The sequence below is a fragment of the Leptonotus elevatus genome, chromosome 10 (genome assembly GCF_054856555.1).
Source record: "Leptonotus elevatus isolate MCC_2025b chromosome 10, RoL_Lele_1.0, whole genome shotgun sequence".
NCBI lineage: Eukaryota > Metazoa > Chordata > Actinopteri > Syngnathiformes > Syngnathidae > Leptonotus > Leptonotus elevatus.
Genome location: NC_141248.1, coordinates 8566459 through 8581249, shown reverse-complemented (window position 1 = coordinate 8581249; position 14791 = coordinate 8566459).

Here is a 14791-nt window from a genome sequence, read left to right as displayed (position 1 = left end):
TTGTGTACAACATGAACAGTGCTCCCAATGAAGGCACACAAGGGCAAAACTGTATAAAATAATTGAAATAAAATCGATTTTGGAACATTTAAAATTGATTCTGAATCATACTAAATGTGAATCGCGGTTCTTATGAGAATCGATTTTTTGGCACACCCCTAGTAATAATAAGTTTTATTATTATTATTATTATTACTACTATTATTATTAATAATTAATTAACATAAGGGACCTAGTGTTTAGCACAGATTAGCATGCGTAACAACATAATGTGAAATCATATAATTTTGAATGTGAACTTGAGTGATCGAAGTAGCTCCCTTTCTACATACTGCCCCTTAGTGGTGAAAAGGTGTCATGACCTGCAACTGACATGCTGTTTTTACTAAACATTTGACCAGCAAATAGGGAGGGCAGAAACTGAGAAAAAAAAGTTTGATATTTCATCATATAACATTTTGTTCAATCGTTTCTGCTGCGGTCAATGCACATAGAGATAAATAGTAGAAAAGCAGAAGAGTTGATCAGATCTCACTCCATATCTTAATGGGATCCTCTCACGCGCCATTCCCATTAATGGCCAATCCCCCAATTATGTAAATCAGAAAACGGTCAGTACCAGAGAGAAGTTGAAGTTGCTCGCATAAACAGAAACAGTGTCACATTGCACAGACTGCTAATTGGTCGCTACTTTTCATATAATTGCAGCAGATGAGGTCACGTCTTCATCTAACCTCTCTTAAGTATTGTTTTTCAGCACACAAACAGTTAATGGCGCAATTAAGATGGGAGTCACAAGCACCACTTGTGGGGGCCATTTTGGCATGGGCAGAGATGGAGAGAGGAGGACCGGCATGCTGGACATGGCACTCTTTGAGCTTTCGACCAGAGGTGCATACAACATGTTTAACTGGTATACGTGAAGTGAACCAGCAGTGTGCTCTGCGATTCACCCACACACTACGATCAACACATCACACATGAACTGATTTCATTCATGAACGTTTCCAGGCCAGACGGGAAATCTCGCAAAACCTCTCGAGATTAAACGTAACTTCAGAGTAAACAAACATGGAGGACCAGTGGTTTGTTTTTAGCAGACAAAAAGCATCATAAAAAGAAAAGGCGTTGTTTAGAGCGGTGTAAACATTGCAATAACGGACTTTCTGTTACTTCACGGCCGCCTCGCTTTCTGATTGGCTGCACGTCACTGTCTACAGGCTGCGTGCACGGCAAACCACACACGCTGAGAAGTCGGAATGTTGAATACCCCCGATTTGAGATCAGAGTGGCCCAAACCACCTTCCGAGCGGCCAAGAGCAGTCTGAATACACCACACATGGCAGTATTATCTGTTAGGATTATCTTTTCGACGCATCCTTATGATTGTCGAGAGGGGAGATTTGGGGCTAAAATGGAGCTAATTCTCCTGCCGTGCGAACCCGGCTTAAGTCAGCAAAGGGCCGATCGTCAGATGTCTCTAGAAGATGATCCCGGCTGATTATCCTTTGGTGTTAGGCGCGTTAAGAGTGATGTCCACCTTTGCACGTGAATAAGGCTCCAGCCTGTGTGCCGTGTATTAATTTATGCCTGTTTGTTGAGGGTTTTTCCAAATCCATACTATGCTCCCCTTACAGGAGCTCAGTCTGCGGTTGTTGTTTTTAGTTTCATCTACAAAAACTGGTCATTTTAAAGACTCCCGTTCTGTATCCTCCTGTTAGTCATTGTTTTCTATGACTCTTGGACAGGTTGCGTGTTTTCCATTTCGTTGCACTCTGTGGTACAATCAATGGCAATAAAGCTCTTTTGAATCTGATTTCCTTGGAAAACGGCCAGGCCGACAATCATCAAATCTCTTTATGTACAATGACGAGTGAGTGTGCAGCACCATGGACACTAAGATAATAAGGAAGAGACCTGAAGCTTGAGCTACTGAGGTGACAAAAAATGAGCATCAACTTGCTTGTATAATGTGTCTCCCGAGACATCACAACAATAGAAAACCAGGAAGAAATTGTAACTGCAAAGTAGTTGTCAGATTGATAGCCTAGCTTCTTCTACTTTCTTCTTCAACTCTTACATATGGAAGCGTATTGCATTCACTTGAAAAAAAACCTCCTGTTTTTCTGACACATTTTTGGGGGGAGCTTTGTTTTTTTTTAGTATTTTTTTCAGTTTTATTGAATATTTTTCCCCCTGTTTTTTTCCGTTTTCCCCCTGTTTTAAAAAATATATATTTTCCTCAGTTTTTCTGATTTTTTTTTCCAGTTTTTCTGAGTAATTTTTCCCTTTTTTATAAAATAATTATTTTTTTGTTTTTCAGATTTTTTTTTTTAAAGGGGTTTTCCCTCAGAGACTAGAGAACAACCCCCAATACAGTATACACATTCATTCCTTTATTGAGAGCCAGTAAGTAAACATGACCATCTTATTGCATATGGAGGTATGCGGGAAAGCGCCCGCTTCCGCTATTAGCGAGTCTGCAACAAGTCACTTGGAGTTCAGAGGTAAAAAAATAAATAAAAAATTACTCCGAAAAACAGAACACCAGCTCAGTTTTTCGGAGAGAAAAAAAATCCGTTTTTTTGAAGAAATTTTTTTTCTGTTAATTTGAATATTTTTTTCAGTTTTTTTGAATAATTTCCCCCCTTTTTTTCTGAGTATTTTTTTCTCCTGTTTTTCTGAATATTTTTTTCAGCCTGTTTTTCTTAATTTTTTTTTGACAGAAAAAAAATATTCAATAAAACAGAAAGAAATATTCAGAAAAACAGAAAATTAAAGAAAAATACTCAAAAAAACAAAGCCCCCCCCCCCCCCCCAAAAAAAAATTTGTCATAAAAACAGGAGTTGTTGTTTGTTTGTTTTTTAAGTGAATGCAAAACGCTTCCATACTTACATGTTCATTTTGTATTTTCTGTAAGTCTGGGTTGTGTGCCTTGTGGCATCATGCTGCCTGTCACAGGGCAGTCTTGGTACTACAACAGAGGATTTGGAGGAGGAGACACAATTGTCGGTTGTTCGCTTGCCACAAATCTCTTGGACTAAACCTGCTTACTGATCGGAAAACATCACAGCAACATGAATTAATATGTGAATACCACGAGTGTCGGGCGGAATCATCCTACTTAGAGTTGTCCCATTTTTCCCAGAATTGTTCTCTTATTTACAAGCTGTCCGTAACCGTTTGTGCTATCTGAAAAATTCCAGTGGTGTCTGAAAGCTAAGCCCTTGCGCCTTACAGAAATACGGTAATTTCAGTCCTCCTCTCACAGGAACCAGGGATGTGAGTCATGACGAAAGAGTGCAAAGAGAAACAGCAGGATTTTCATTTCTACATCAATTTGAACAAAAAAATGTTAACAAGAAGGTATGTATCACATCGACACTTGTATCACATGGTGGCTGTTTATAGAACCTACCAAGTCTGAGACTTTGTTAAACATATGTAATCGTGGGTGACTTTTTTCTGGAATAGTTACACGATACCACGTCGTGTTTGTATCTTATTGTTTTTTAGAGTGTGTGCCTTGTTTGTAGTTTACAGTGTGTGTGTGTGTGACTAGCTGAATAATAAATATTCCACTAAGTTCAGTTTTGTTTCGTGATGAGGGACATACATTGCATTACAGTCTCTCTTTCTCTTTTGCTCTTTTCTCTCACTGTGGAAAAAATTATTTCACAGCTTTTATATACAGTACAGTTGAACAAAAAGTGGCACGTCCAAAATTATTCATACCTTTTCCCTTCCTATAGTTAGTTGCTGATCAGTTTTTTTGCATGACTCGGCTGATATTTTTGCTTATTCATCTTTAGCGATGAGATCTTCTTGTAATCACGCTGATCTTTAGGTCCCTCCACAGATTTTCAACTGAATTCAAGTCTGGACTGTCTGGGCCACTGCAAAACATTAATATTTTTGTCCATGAACCATTTCTTAACCACTTTGGCTGTGTGTTTTGGGATTTTGTCATGCTAAAATGTCCACATATTCAAAATTTGCCGGGGGTATGAAAATTTTCAAGTGTCCCTTCTTTTTCACAAATCCAAGGTGGAAACCCTAGTCCTACTACCAAAATCATCACTTTTCAGGACAACCCATTATTGTATCGTCAAAGACGGCGAGCCATTTTCGACACTTACCAATATTATAGGTTTTTGAAAAAATATGACATCTACCAAATTGTGACATAGGAAGTTTCGGCTCAACGCCAGCAATATGTAAAACTGAGATACAGTAATGACCCTGAGGAAAGTTCTCCACTCTAGCGCAACTCCGCATTCTGCCACAGACTTTGCCCACCCTCTATGACTAAGTTATGCCCTGCCACGGAGTTACAGCCATCATATGTCAAATAGACCACTGCAGCTTGCAGGTCTGTCACTTGAGCCAGTCTTCCAGCAGGAATATCTGACAGCCAGCGCTGCACCAGCGGCCTCAGACTCTCCGAGTGGATGAGAGAGCTGTCAATAATTCCCCTGAAAGGAGAGACGTGAGCGAGAAAGACGACGGAGGGGGAAAAAAGCATGATGAAATAAGAAGGCATGATATATTTGAGACGAACAATGACGGGAGTGTTTCAGAGCCACCTCTTCGAGAGGCACAAATCAAATCAGTTATACTGAACAGCCGTGACTTCACAAGGAGAGCCACTTATTCACATAGCCTTTCGGCAAGTACTGATCACAAATATTCACTCTTCAATTACCTTGTCATTAAAAAATAGAAAATAAAGCACAGATCTGAATTCACAGATGCAAAAAAATGTAAACATGTTGCATAGGACTTTCAATGTAGGCCTACGTATTAACATTGCTTAAATGCAGTTCTGCATCTAAATCTGGATTTGATTCAGAACTTCCATTGCCATTACTTAGAAATTGTTTAAGTTTTAACAGAGATTTTTTTTTTTATGAAAAGTCCAGATTTTCACCCTTAATAAGAAGATGGTGAGAAACAAAGCTTGAAAGAATTTCCCCTTTCAGTAAAGAAACTCAAACCATTTTATTATGGCTGTGTTTTGGGTTGGGTCATGGCGTCATTGAAATATTATGGTGTTGTATTCATAATAATAATAATAATAATAATAATAATAATAATGCGTCAGATTTGTATAGTGCTTTTCTAGACACTCGAAGACGCTTATTATGTTGTTCCTTATGATGAGGAGGTATTTGTCTGTCTTAATTTGTCCACTCATTTTTATTTTGTAGTTGCTATGCAGTCTTCCATGTGTTCGGCATCCAGCTGTGGATACTTTGTACTTTTGAGTTCTGCCACCAGCCTGCTCAAGCTTCTTAGTCAACGTTTCTCTAGCCCTGCTCTCTGTTGTTACTTTGTGTTTTTGTATATATCAATTCTCTCTTTCCCAACTCCCATGTCGTTTGCGTTTGCGTCCTAATTCCGTACCTCACATGACACTATTAAGGCTTTACTGGCAGATGTCAAAAAAAATTATTGCCCGAAAATACACTCACAGAAATATTTCAAGCCTAAATTAAGATTGATGTAATTTTTTTGACATGACAAATTCCCATTTAATTTCGACACAAACATACCAAATAAACCTTATATGATACATATTCATTAGTCTAATAAAGCATATTTATTTGAAATGCATAATCCTCAGGTTGATGTATTTAGTATTAATAAAGTAGGCTATAATTATTATTATTATTATTATTTTATGTTTTGCAATGTCTGCATTCAGTTTCATCCCAAAAATATAAAAAGGTAGAAAATCAAAAAAAGGACAAAAGTGTTTTTCACACAGCAGCATATTTATCGTGTATATGGGTAACCTGATTATTATGCAATTCAAACAATATACTTTATGTATTTTAAATAAATACTTTCATTGTTATTAATTTAAAGTAATTATATTTTATTAATACTAAATACATAAACCTGAGGATTATGCATTTCAAATAAATAAGCTTTATTATAACAAATATGTATCATATAAGGTAGGTTTATGTTAAAATTATTTAAAAAAATAAAATAAAATAAATGGGAATTTGTCATGTGAAAAAAATGACAAATCTTAAGTAAGGCTTGAAATATTTCTGCAAGGGTAATAAATAAATTTGTACTGTACTCAAATATAATTAACACATGTGGATGTGCTTAATGAGAGACGGTATTTGTGATGGTGATTAAAGTCTATTAGGCCTAAACGTTGTTCAACGTAATGCCAACATTTGGCTAAATGACTTCCAATGAGCTCATGACACCTTGGTTAACATATTCCACCTCAATTATATTTCTCTTCAGCTGTGCTCTTATCTGGAACCTTTCCTGGCAATCAGACGTACTGTTTTCCCTCAGCCAATTTTCTAGATAATGCAGCTTATCTCGCAGTGCGACTAAAGTTGCCAATGGAATGAGGCTCCAGTCAACCTCATCAGCACTAATTGTGTCCCAGTTAATGCATATTTACCGAATGTCACATCAGAGAAATCAGCTGTCCGTGCTGTCCGTTGAGAAACCCACTTAGAGTGGAACCTGACAATTGCTTCTCGGAAAAATCAAAATTAGCAAACAAGCTGCGGATAAATAAAGCAGGATGGCAGGTGGGGGTGCTGGGCTTTGTTTCTGGGGTGTGACTGGGCCTGGCTTGGCTCGTACATTTGGATGGATGCTGCTCAGCTCAACGATAGCGGGAGCGAAGGAATGCTCCAATTAGCAATGCACACATACACACACGCACAAACAAAGCGCTATTGTTGCAACGACACTTGCAAGGTTGCAAATTGGACTCCCTAATTGAAAAGAACAATTAGAGCAAATGTTTGGTTGATTCATCCCTCAAGATGTCATCCAATTAAGTGTGGTTACATTATTTGATGACTTGAATCGTCCTGCTCAAATGAGCACTCTTGTGTGAACGCAAACACACTCATCTTCGTCTGCTTGTTGTAACAGTCAACTAATGTATTTTGGCACAAATGTATACAAGTATGACTGAGGACAGACAGCACTAAGGGTGATATATTGGGATAGGCCAGCCCTCAAATAGTGAGGCTGGGGGTTGCATTGTGATGCTGGGAGGGTGGAGGCAGGGTTATCATAGTTTGGGAATTTTTATTTTAGCTAGTTTTTATGTCATTTTGAGCTTTATTTTTTAAATCTAATTAGTTTTTAATTAGTTGTCAGGGTGGCTCTGTTGGTTTTTATTCATTTTAGTTATTTAAAAAATGCTTCATTTTAGTTAAGTTTTAGTTGGTTTCAGTATTAGTTTTCTTTTCTGTGCAATATTTAATAAACACCATGGTAAAATGAAAAAAACCAACGCATTTCTTACCTAGCGTTGCTTTTCGGCCTAGTTGAATGAAAAAGCAGGCGAGCCGAGACATTGCAGGCAAAAGTCAAGCACGCAAAATTGTCGCCTAGGAGCAACGTCATCTGAAGGTGCTTTTCTATTGGCTGCTGCAAGATGACATCACGTCTGTGTGACACACTTTCAAGCGTCCTTATTCTGATTAATATTGAAATAAATATACTTAAAATCACATTTCAAAATCATCGTCAAAGGCTCAGGTATTAAATTAATTACCAAAGACTAAAACAAAGGATATTTTCACTATAATTAGTGTTAGTTTTATTTAGTTTTGTGAACATAAAATGTAGTTTCAGTTAGTTTTCATTTTTTTAAAAGCATTTTCGTTTTTATTTTATTTCGTTAATGATTTTTTTTCTAATTTCAGTGTTTTCGTTAGTAATTAAACTAAAATAACCTGGGTGGGGGTCAACAAGGAATATGCTTTTTTGTATTAGAATAAAGTGTAATTGCACATTCACTACAGTAGGTTGCTCTCATGTTAACGAGCCCTCCGACGAATCGCAACTGACGCCCCTTAAAAAGGTTCATAAATGTCATAGATGGCACAATATAGCAGTAAAGCACTACTTTTGTCTAAATGAAACTCCTCAATTCACTTAAACACATTTCCTTGATGCCAAGATGTGTGTCGTTTTGTCAGTTGTTTAACAAGCAGTGTTTGTTTGTTTTTGTTACCACCACAACCACACCACCCAGGAAGGAGATTTTTTTGAAATAATAAAATGAATAATACCAATCCATAATTTGTTCAAATGTATTTATTTATTATTTGCATAATGTTGAAATTATAAAAAATAAAAATAATGAATGAATTATTAGTTCACCACTAGATGGCACTAAATCCTACACACCGTCTCTTTAATGAAACATATCTTAACTCTTTGACCGCCGAAAACGTTTAATAACGTTTAGTAAAATCCAAAGACGTTAAAAGACGTTCACTATGTTTTTTGTTTTTGTTTTTTTAAACGGGTGGAGGAAAGCCTTGGTAAGCTGTGCTGAAAGTATCAAGCAGGTCGAGTTAGTATAATGACTATTTTTGGGCACTAGATGGCAGCGATGACTCTCTTTGGACAAGATCGGGTAGGCGACAGTAGAAGACGTGAGGCGGAGCTAGAGTGTTGAGGGGAGAATGGCTGAGGAGGCGAAAATGGCGACCGGTTGCAAGCAGCTCACGCTTGAGCATTTTTTTACAAAGACGAAAAGTATCGACCAATGCTAAAGAGCACATTGATGATGATGATGATGGTGACTCCGAGGTTGACGCCGAAGTTGGAAGCGTTGACGCGGCGGCTTCGATCGCGTCGTAAAGCCTCACCGGCTAGCGATGGTAACGGCCGAAAACGAGCACTTCTGCACAGGCGGACGTTCAATCGGACGATGAAAAGTACCCCGATTCCAATGCATATTCATTGGAGGAGTGGGTACAGTCTGATCACGGAGAAGACACTGGTTCTGGACTACGTTGCCACCATGAATGGAGGGGATAAGATGGATCAGAACATCTCTTACCACCCGGTATAGGAACTGAAGGACATGAGGAAGCCAGACGTAACACCAACGTAACGTAACCGTATCATGATCCTGAGAGTAGACTTGATGACAACATGGCCAAACACACACTGCAGTATATACCTGCTACTCCCCGGAAAAAAAGGCCGGCAAGAAAGTGCACGCGAAGGGGCAATCGCAGTGAAACTAATCTGCGGTGCAAATCCTGCTGCGTCCCCTTGCACGCAGGGGAGTTTTACACAATATACCTCACAAAAAGAAAAACTGTGTAGTTGAAACATCCACACAATTGTAAATAGTACCACAGTTGCAAAAAAAAGCTTGATTTCTCCGTATTTTGGTCCAAAACAGAGCATTTGAGTGAAACTAACCTATTTTCTATTGTTGATTACTGAAGAACGGAATAAGGTAGAAACAAACTTTTTTTTCTGATGAAAGATGAGAGTTCAATCTTTCATTTGGTAGTATGTGTGTTTCCATAGTCCAAACACAACATTTTCTGTGGACCTTGAAAGATCAGTCAAAATGCTTGAATCAGCTGGCACCCACACATCCTCTTTTCTGAAAATGCTTGGCAGTCAAAGAGTCAATATCAAAATCTGAGAAAATTATCATTTTGAAGTGGTCTGTAATGTAATATTGATTGCATGTAGAGTCTAATTAGTCCAGCTCTGTACTCAGCAACAAAGTCAGGCAGTCATTTGTTTGCCTTGACCATCACAGATGCTGCACACTGCATGAGACGGCGGGACAGGGGCTCATTTTCTGCTGCTTTATTAATCACCACACAGAACGCTGTAAGTTACATACAATTTTAGTAGTTAACCCCCGTCACCCATCGATGTGACTGCCAAGTGACTTTGGTGTGAGACTGCCATGATAAATATCAGCCAAGTGCAGAGAGGCCGGGGGGCTCATCATTGGGCAGCGTTAGAGGAGAAAATTCAGCGAAAAATAACAGAGATGTAAAATCGTATTTGAGCGTGAGAGGGGAGTAAATCTGCCAGATAGCCGAGGAAGGCCCGGTTGGGCTGCGCAGGATAAAGGTTGGACCTCAGAGGAGCGGGCGAGTAGGAGCAGAGCCCAGGGCTTACACGCAGATTGAAGGTGAAATCCGACTTATCAGGACAGGAAACGCAGCTCAAAAAGGCCTAACAGCACTAATCCTCACTCAAGACCTGATGATACAACCTCAAAATACCATTGAGAAAATGCCTTCATCCTTTAAATAAACCTGCATTGATGTTTTTGCTGCCTTAAAGAGCAGTAATCCTCAGAGAAGGCAGAAAGAGAGCTTTCTCTAAAGCTCTCCTTAACATTCACCCTGCTACTTATTGCCCATTTCAAGTGGGAGAAAACACACTTTTGCCATGGAAATGCTTTGGGGGAGATAAGATAAAAAATAATTTTCCTCAGAATGCTTCTACTGTTGAAATCTCTGGTCACATCAATCTGCCGGTGTGTGTCTGTGCGTGATAGAGCCACTAATAACCATTTAAGTTCATCTGCAGCCATGTCATCCTGGATCTTTCTTACCTGGGTGTCCTTTTAAGTTTCTGGCCTTCATTCAGTAAAAAAAAAAGGAAAAAAAAGCGTGATGGTCTGGAGTGTGTACAAGTGTAAATGAGACGCGCACACACGAGTTCTATTTCAGCAGATGGACAAAAAGCTGTCATTGTGCATTTTAATTGGGCATTTATGGCTGCTTTTTGGGCATCCACTTGGCTGGAACAGGCCCCATCTGATTATACATTATGACAATATTAAAACAGATGTCCAGACCAATAAAGTAAATTCCTGAAGGACTGTGCGTAATGTGAGTAATTGATCATTTTTTCCCCCGTGCTGGCTCCTATTTACCAGCATGCTCCTGTTAAACAGATTGCCCCTGTAGTCAGGAGTGGGGCCCATATGGCACAGCAGTTTACTGGCAATTTGACTAAACTGCTGATGAAGTGTTGCTGTTCCTCTGGAGGAAACCTGTTGGAGGAGGAACATTTTACACCGAGCTGCCTTTTAACTGCTCTTACTAAAATTCGAAAATGTCTTCCGCTGTTCAAACAAGGCTGCTGGCACAGGCTGGGCTTTTGCCGTTGCACAGGAAGCCTCTCTTCTTCCCAAGTTGGACCTCAGGTTGGCTTCCACATCCTCCAGACAACTCGGCAAAAGGGGGGATGTTTATTATGATGCAAACCTGCCTTGGCAAGATGCAATCACAACACTTGTGTTTCCTGCTTTACTGTAAGCAGACCTGGACGTGGCTCTGTAGTGCAGAGGGAGTTGAAATGAGAAAAAGATGGCTAATCCCTTTGAACGTTTTGTAATCGGGACACATAAAGCTATTTTTCTTCTTCATTTCAGCTATCAACAAATGAACATTTGTCTGATACAAAAAAATATACTTCACGAATAGCTTCCGCAATGAAAGCGTATTTAACTTTGTCCTCCCCTTCCTCCTCCTCCCTTACCATCCCAACACTTCACGCCAAATGGAGGGATTAAAAGGAGACATGGCCACGCTCCAGAGGGATGTTGGGCGAATAGAATCATCACTCACCTATTAGACCCGCCATGCAGGCAGTGTTGATAATCTTTCTGTATCTTTGCTTCAGCATCACTCTGCCTGCTGCCTAAGGCGGGGATTCAAGGGAAAGAAGCGCATTCAACACATTATTATTGCAGCGATACACTTGACAGGCTTCACACTAACAATATTTGGAAATGCTAAGCAACTAAAGCTGATTGGATTTTTGTAATTAGACCACAGTTTGAAATTCTTTTAATATGTTTTTTTTTTTATAAATGATTGAATGTTAAAAAAAAAAGTCAAGGTTTTCACTTCAAATGCATTCAAATAGAAAAGCTGTCTTTTAATATTGTTGTCATGTTTTATTTCTACTTTTACTGAAGCAAATATATATTTGAATCATTGTATTAGCTTAGACTTGTATTGTTTTAAAATAACCCAAAAACATAAACGTCACTCAACATTGCCCAGATTTGATCTTCTTATTAAGTTCAGATACATGCTCTCATTTCTTGAAATATTTTCAGTGGCTTTTCCCAAGATTTCATTTGTAATAGTAAAAACATTTTATATATCTTTGACATGCATAAATAAAATCTACAATAAAAGATATTGCATTAAAATAAGCAAATGTCAACCGAAAACAAAAACTACAGTTAGTTGTGATTTTCATTTTTTCTCCTCTTTGTGGAATCTGACACTGACTGTGTTGCTTTTGTTATTGCCTAAAACAAATTTGAAAAATTAAATGAAAATATTGTATTTACATTTAAATGTGAAACAGCCCATCTCCACCAAGCCCCCTCAAGTTGACGTTAAATGTTGTTTCCACTCCACTACACTAGAGTCATCATTAGTTCAGTGATTCCAGCATAATTACAGGTGATATAACTCGTTACTCATTTGGTCATAAAGTCATGGATCATCCAGTGGACATCACCTGACTCAGTTTGTGATATCGGCAACGACAGGAACAAAAAATGTATTTGTTCAAATACTATGATGGTAATAGATTTCGTTTTTCATGGTTCACACAACCTGCAGATCATTTAGTAAAGTCTTGTTGAAAATAATAATCCACAATATTAATTTTTTTATGAAATTTTAGACATATATCTTCAACAGAGAAAAAAAATACTGCATTTAGAAGAATTCAAATTCTACAGCTTGTGAATAATGGCTGGATAAACGTTTGGCCTTGTAGAATGTATCCTTTAGTAGGCTGCCATCTGCTGGCTCAAAACGCTACTTACACCTAATAGAGCGTTCCTACAGTACTGAAGGCCTCCTATTGTTGTAAGGGTAAGGTCATGAACAAAACAAAAAAAGACGTGCAAGTGTCTTGGACAACAACGGTTGTGATTTTGCACTGTATAAATCAAATTAAACTACCTACCAAACCCCCTTTTTTGTTTAATAAAGTGAACAATAGTAGAGCAAAGTATTTTCATTAACTTAACTGAATGACTTCAAAAAGAGTGATCCATGAACTAAGCAGGTATTGGACAAGATCTTCATAGCAAAGTTACACCCCTTTGTGTTGCTTTTAATGAAACACTGTACATTCCAGCTCAAATAACTTAAATGTCAAAAGTATTGATACAGTATTTTGATTTCAAAATTGATTTTGGAACATAAATATCTGATATCGGAGGTATCATTATTACAGTATCACTAGTAAAATGCATGCAACTTCAAATACAGAATGAAAAGAAAATTTCTACATGTGTTTTTTTTATAATAAATACAGAGACGTAAACAAAATATACAAACAATAACTTGCAGTATCAATTTACTAATGCATATTACAATAAGTGTGCATATATTGCATTCTTGGTCATAATATTTTGAGTGAATCTCTAAATATATAGAGTGTGCGCAATCACTGTATACATTGGAGCATTGTTTGCCATACTTTTTCAGCTAAAGACTCAAATATAAAATGTGCAACAAGAATGACTAAATTATAATACAAATTGCAATAACAAGTGACATGTACAAAATATATATATATACAAGAAAATACATACACACATAATTTAATGATAAGGTAAACACAGCATACATGATCTATGACAATCAAAAACAGTCTTTACATGGTCTGGCTTGAAGTTCAATTGTATGAGAAAGCATTATACTCTATAAACTTTTACAGAGCCAAAACTCACAATGGGTCCAAAGTTTGTTATTAAATGTGATGTCCAACCATTCAACTACAGTAAACCCTTTACAATACTGATGTTATTATTATCATATGACCAAATCAGGGTGACCAAGTTTTGAATTGTAGTTGACACTTTAGTTTATGTTTGCTGGTACAAATGAGTTAATATCAGTTCAGTTCAGCTCTACTTCACAAAAGTTTAGGGAAACCCCCAAAAAATGCATTTCCAATAAACCATCTGACATTGCTCTCTTCACTGACTGGTCACAAAAGTGTCAACAGTAAGAAGGTTTGTTTAGTGTACAGACGCATCCTGTACCAAAAAAAAAAGCATGTATCAAACACATTATCCTTGTTTGTGCTATTGAACATGTAAACAAAACAAGACAACAAATATGTGAGTCCCAATTACGTGCTCAACATGCTAAAAATGTCCTTTAAGGTAGCTGTCGAATATGCTTACATGACCCTATGATGACTTTCAAGTGTGGCGGGACCGTATGAATAACATTTAATTTGTCCTATATTGCAAACTGCACAAATGCTGCACCACCGATCACAAAAAAAGGAACCGGACTCTTTACTTCAAGTTTCTTGTTAAAACTCTTTACAAGAAGAGGGGAAACCAACTACAGATTAATTTAAACAAAATGCATGGTTCTATGTGGAAGAACCCTTAGAAAAAGACTAGTGATGGGGAAATGAAGCTTCATAAAGCTTTTTTTTTTAAACTTAAAAAAAATCTCTAGATGGTGCTATTGGCTAACAGATAAAGGCGAGTGCAAAGGAACGTGATTAAATTTGCACTGCAGCTTTAAACCAAGAAAATCTATCCCAAGTTCTTCATGAAGCTTCATTTGTCCATCAATACACTGGACGATCAGCCCTTGATCACAAGACTGACACATAGACAACCATTCATAGACACAATTAACTCATTCAATGCCATTGACGGCTATTGATGTCAAAAATTCATTTGAACTATTTCTATTAGTTTAAATTTTTTTCCACTTTTGTTAACAAGAGTATGAAAACCTAAAAAAAAAAGATTGTACATTTAGAACAGATATAAAATGTATGATCAATCGTTAGTTAACTATTGAAGTCATGCGCTTAATTACAATTTAAAATGTTAATCGCCTGACACGATTTTAAAAAAGAAGAAAAGATTATTAAAGATTAGGAGCGTCAAGCGATTGATTTTTTTAATTGTAATTTATTGCATGACTTTACGATTAATCACAAATT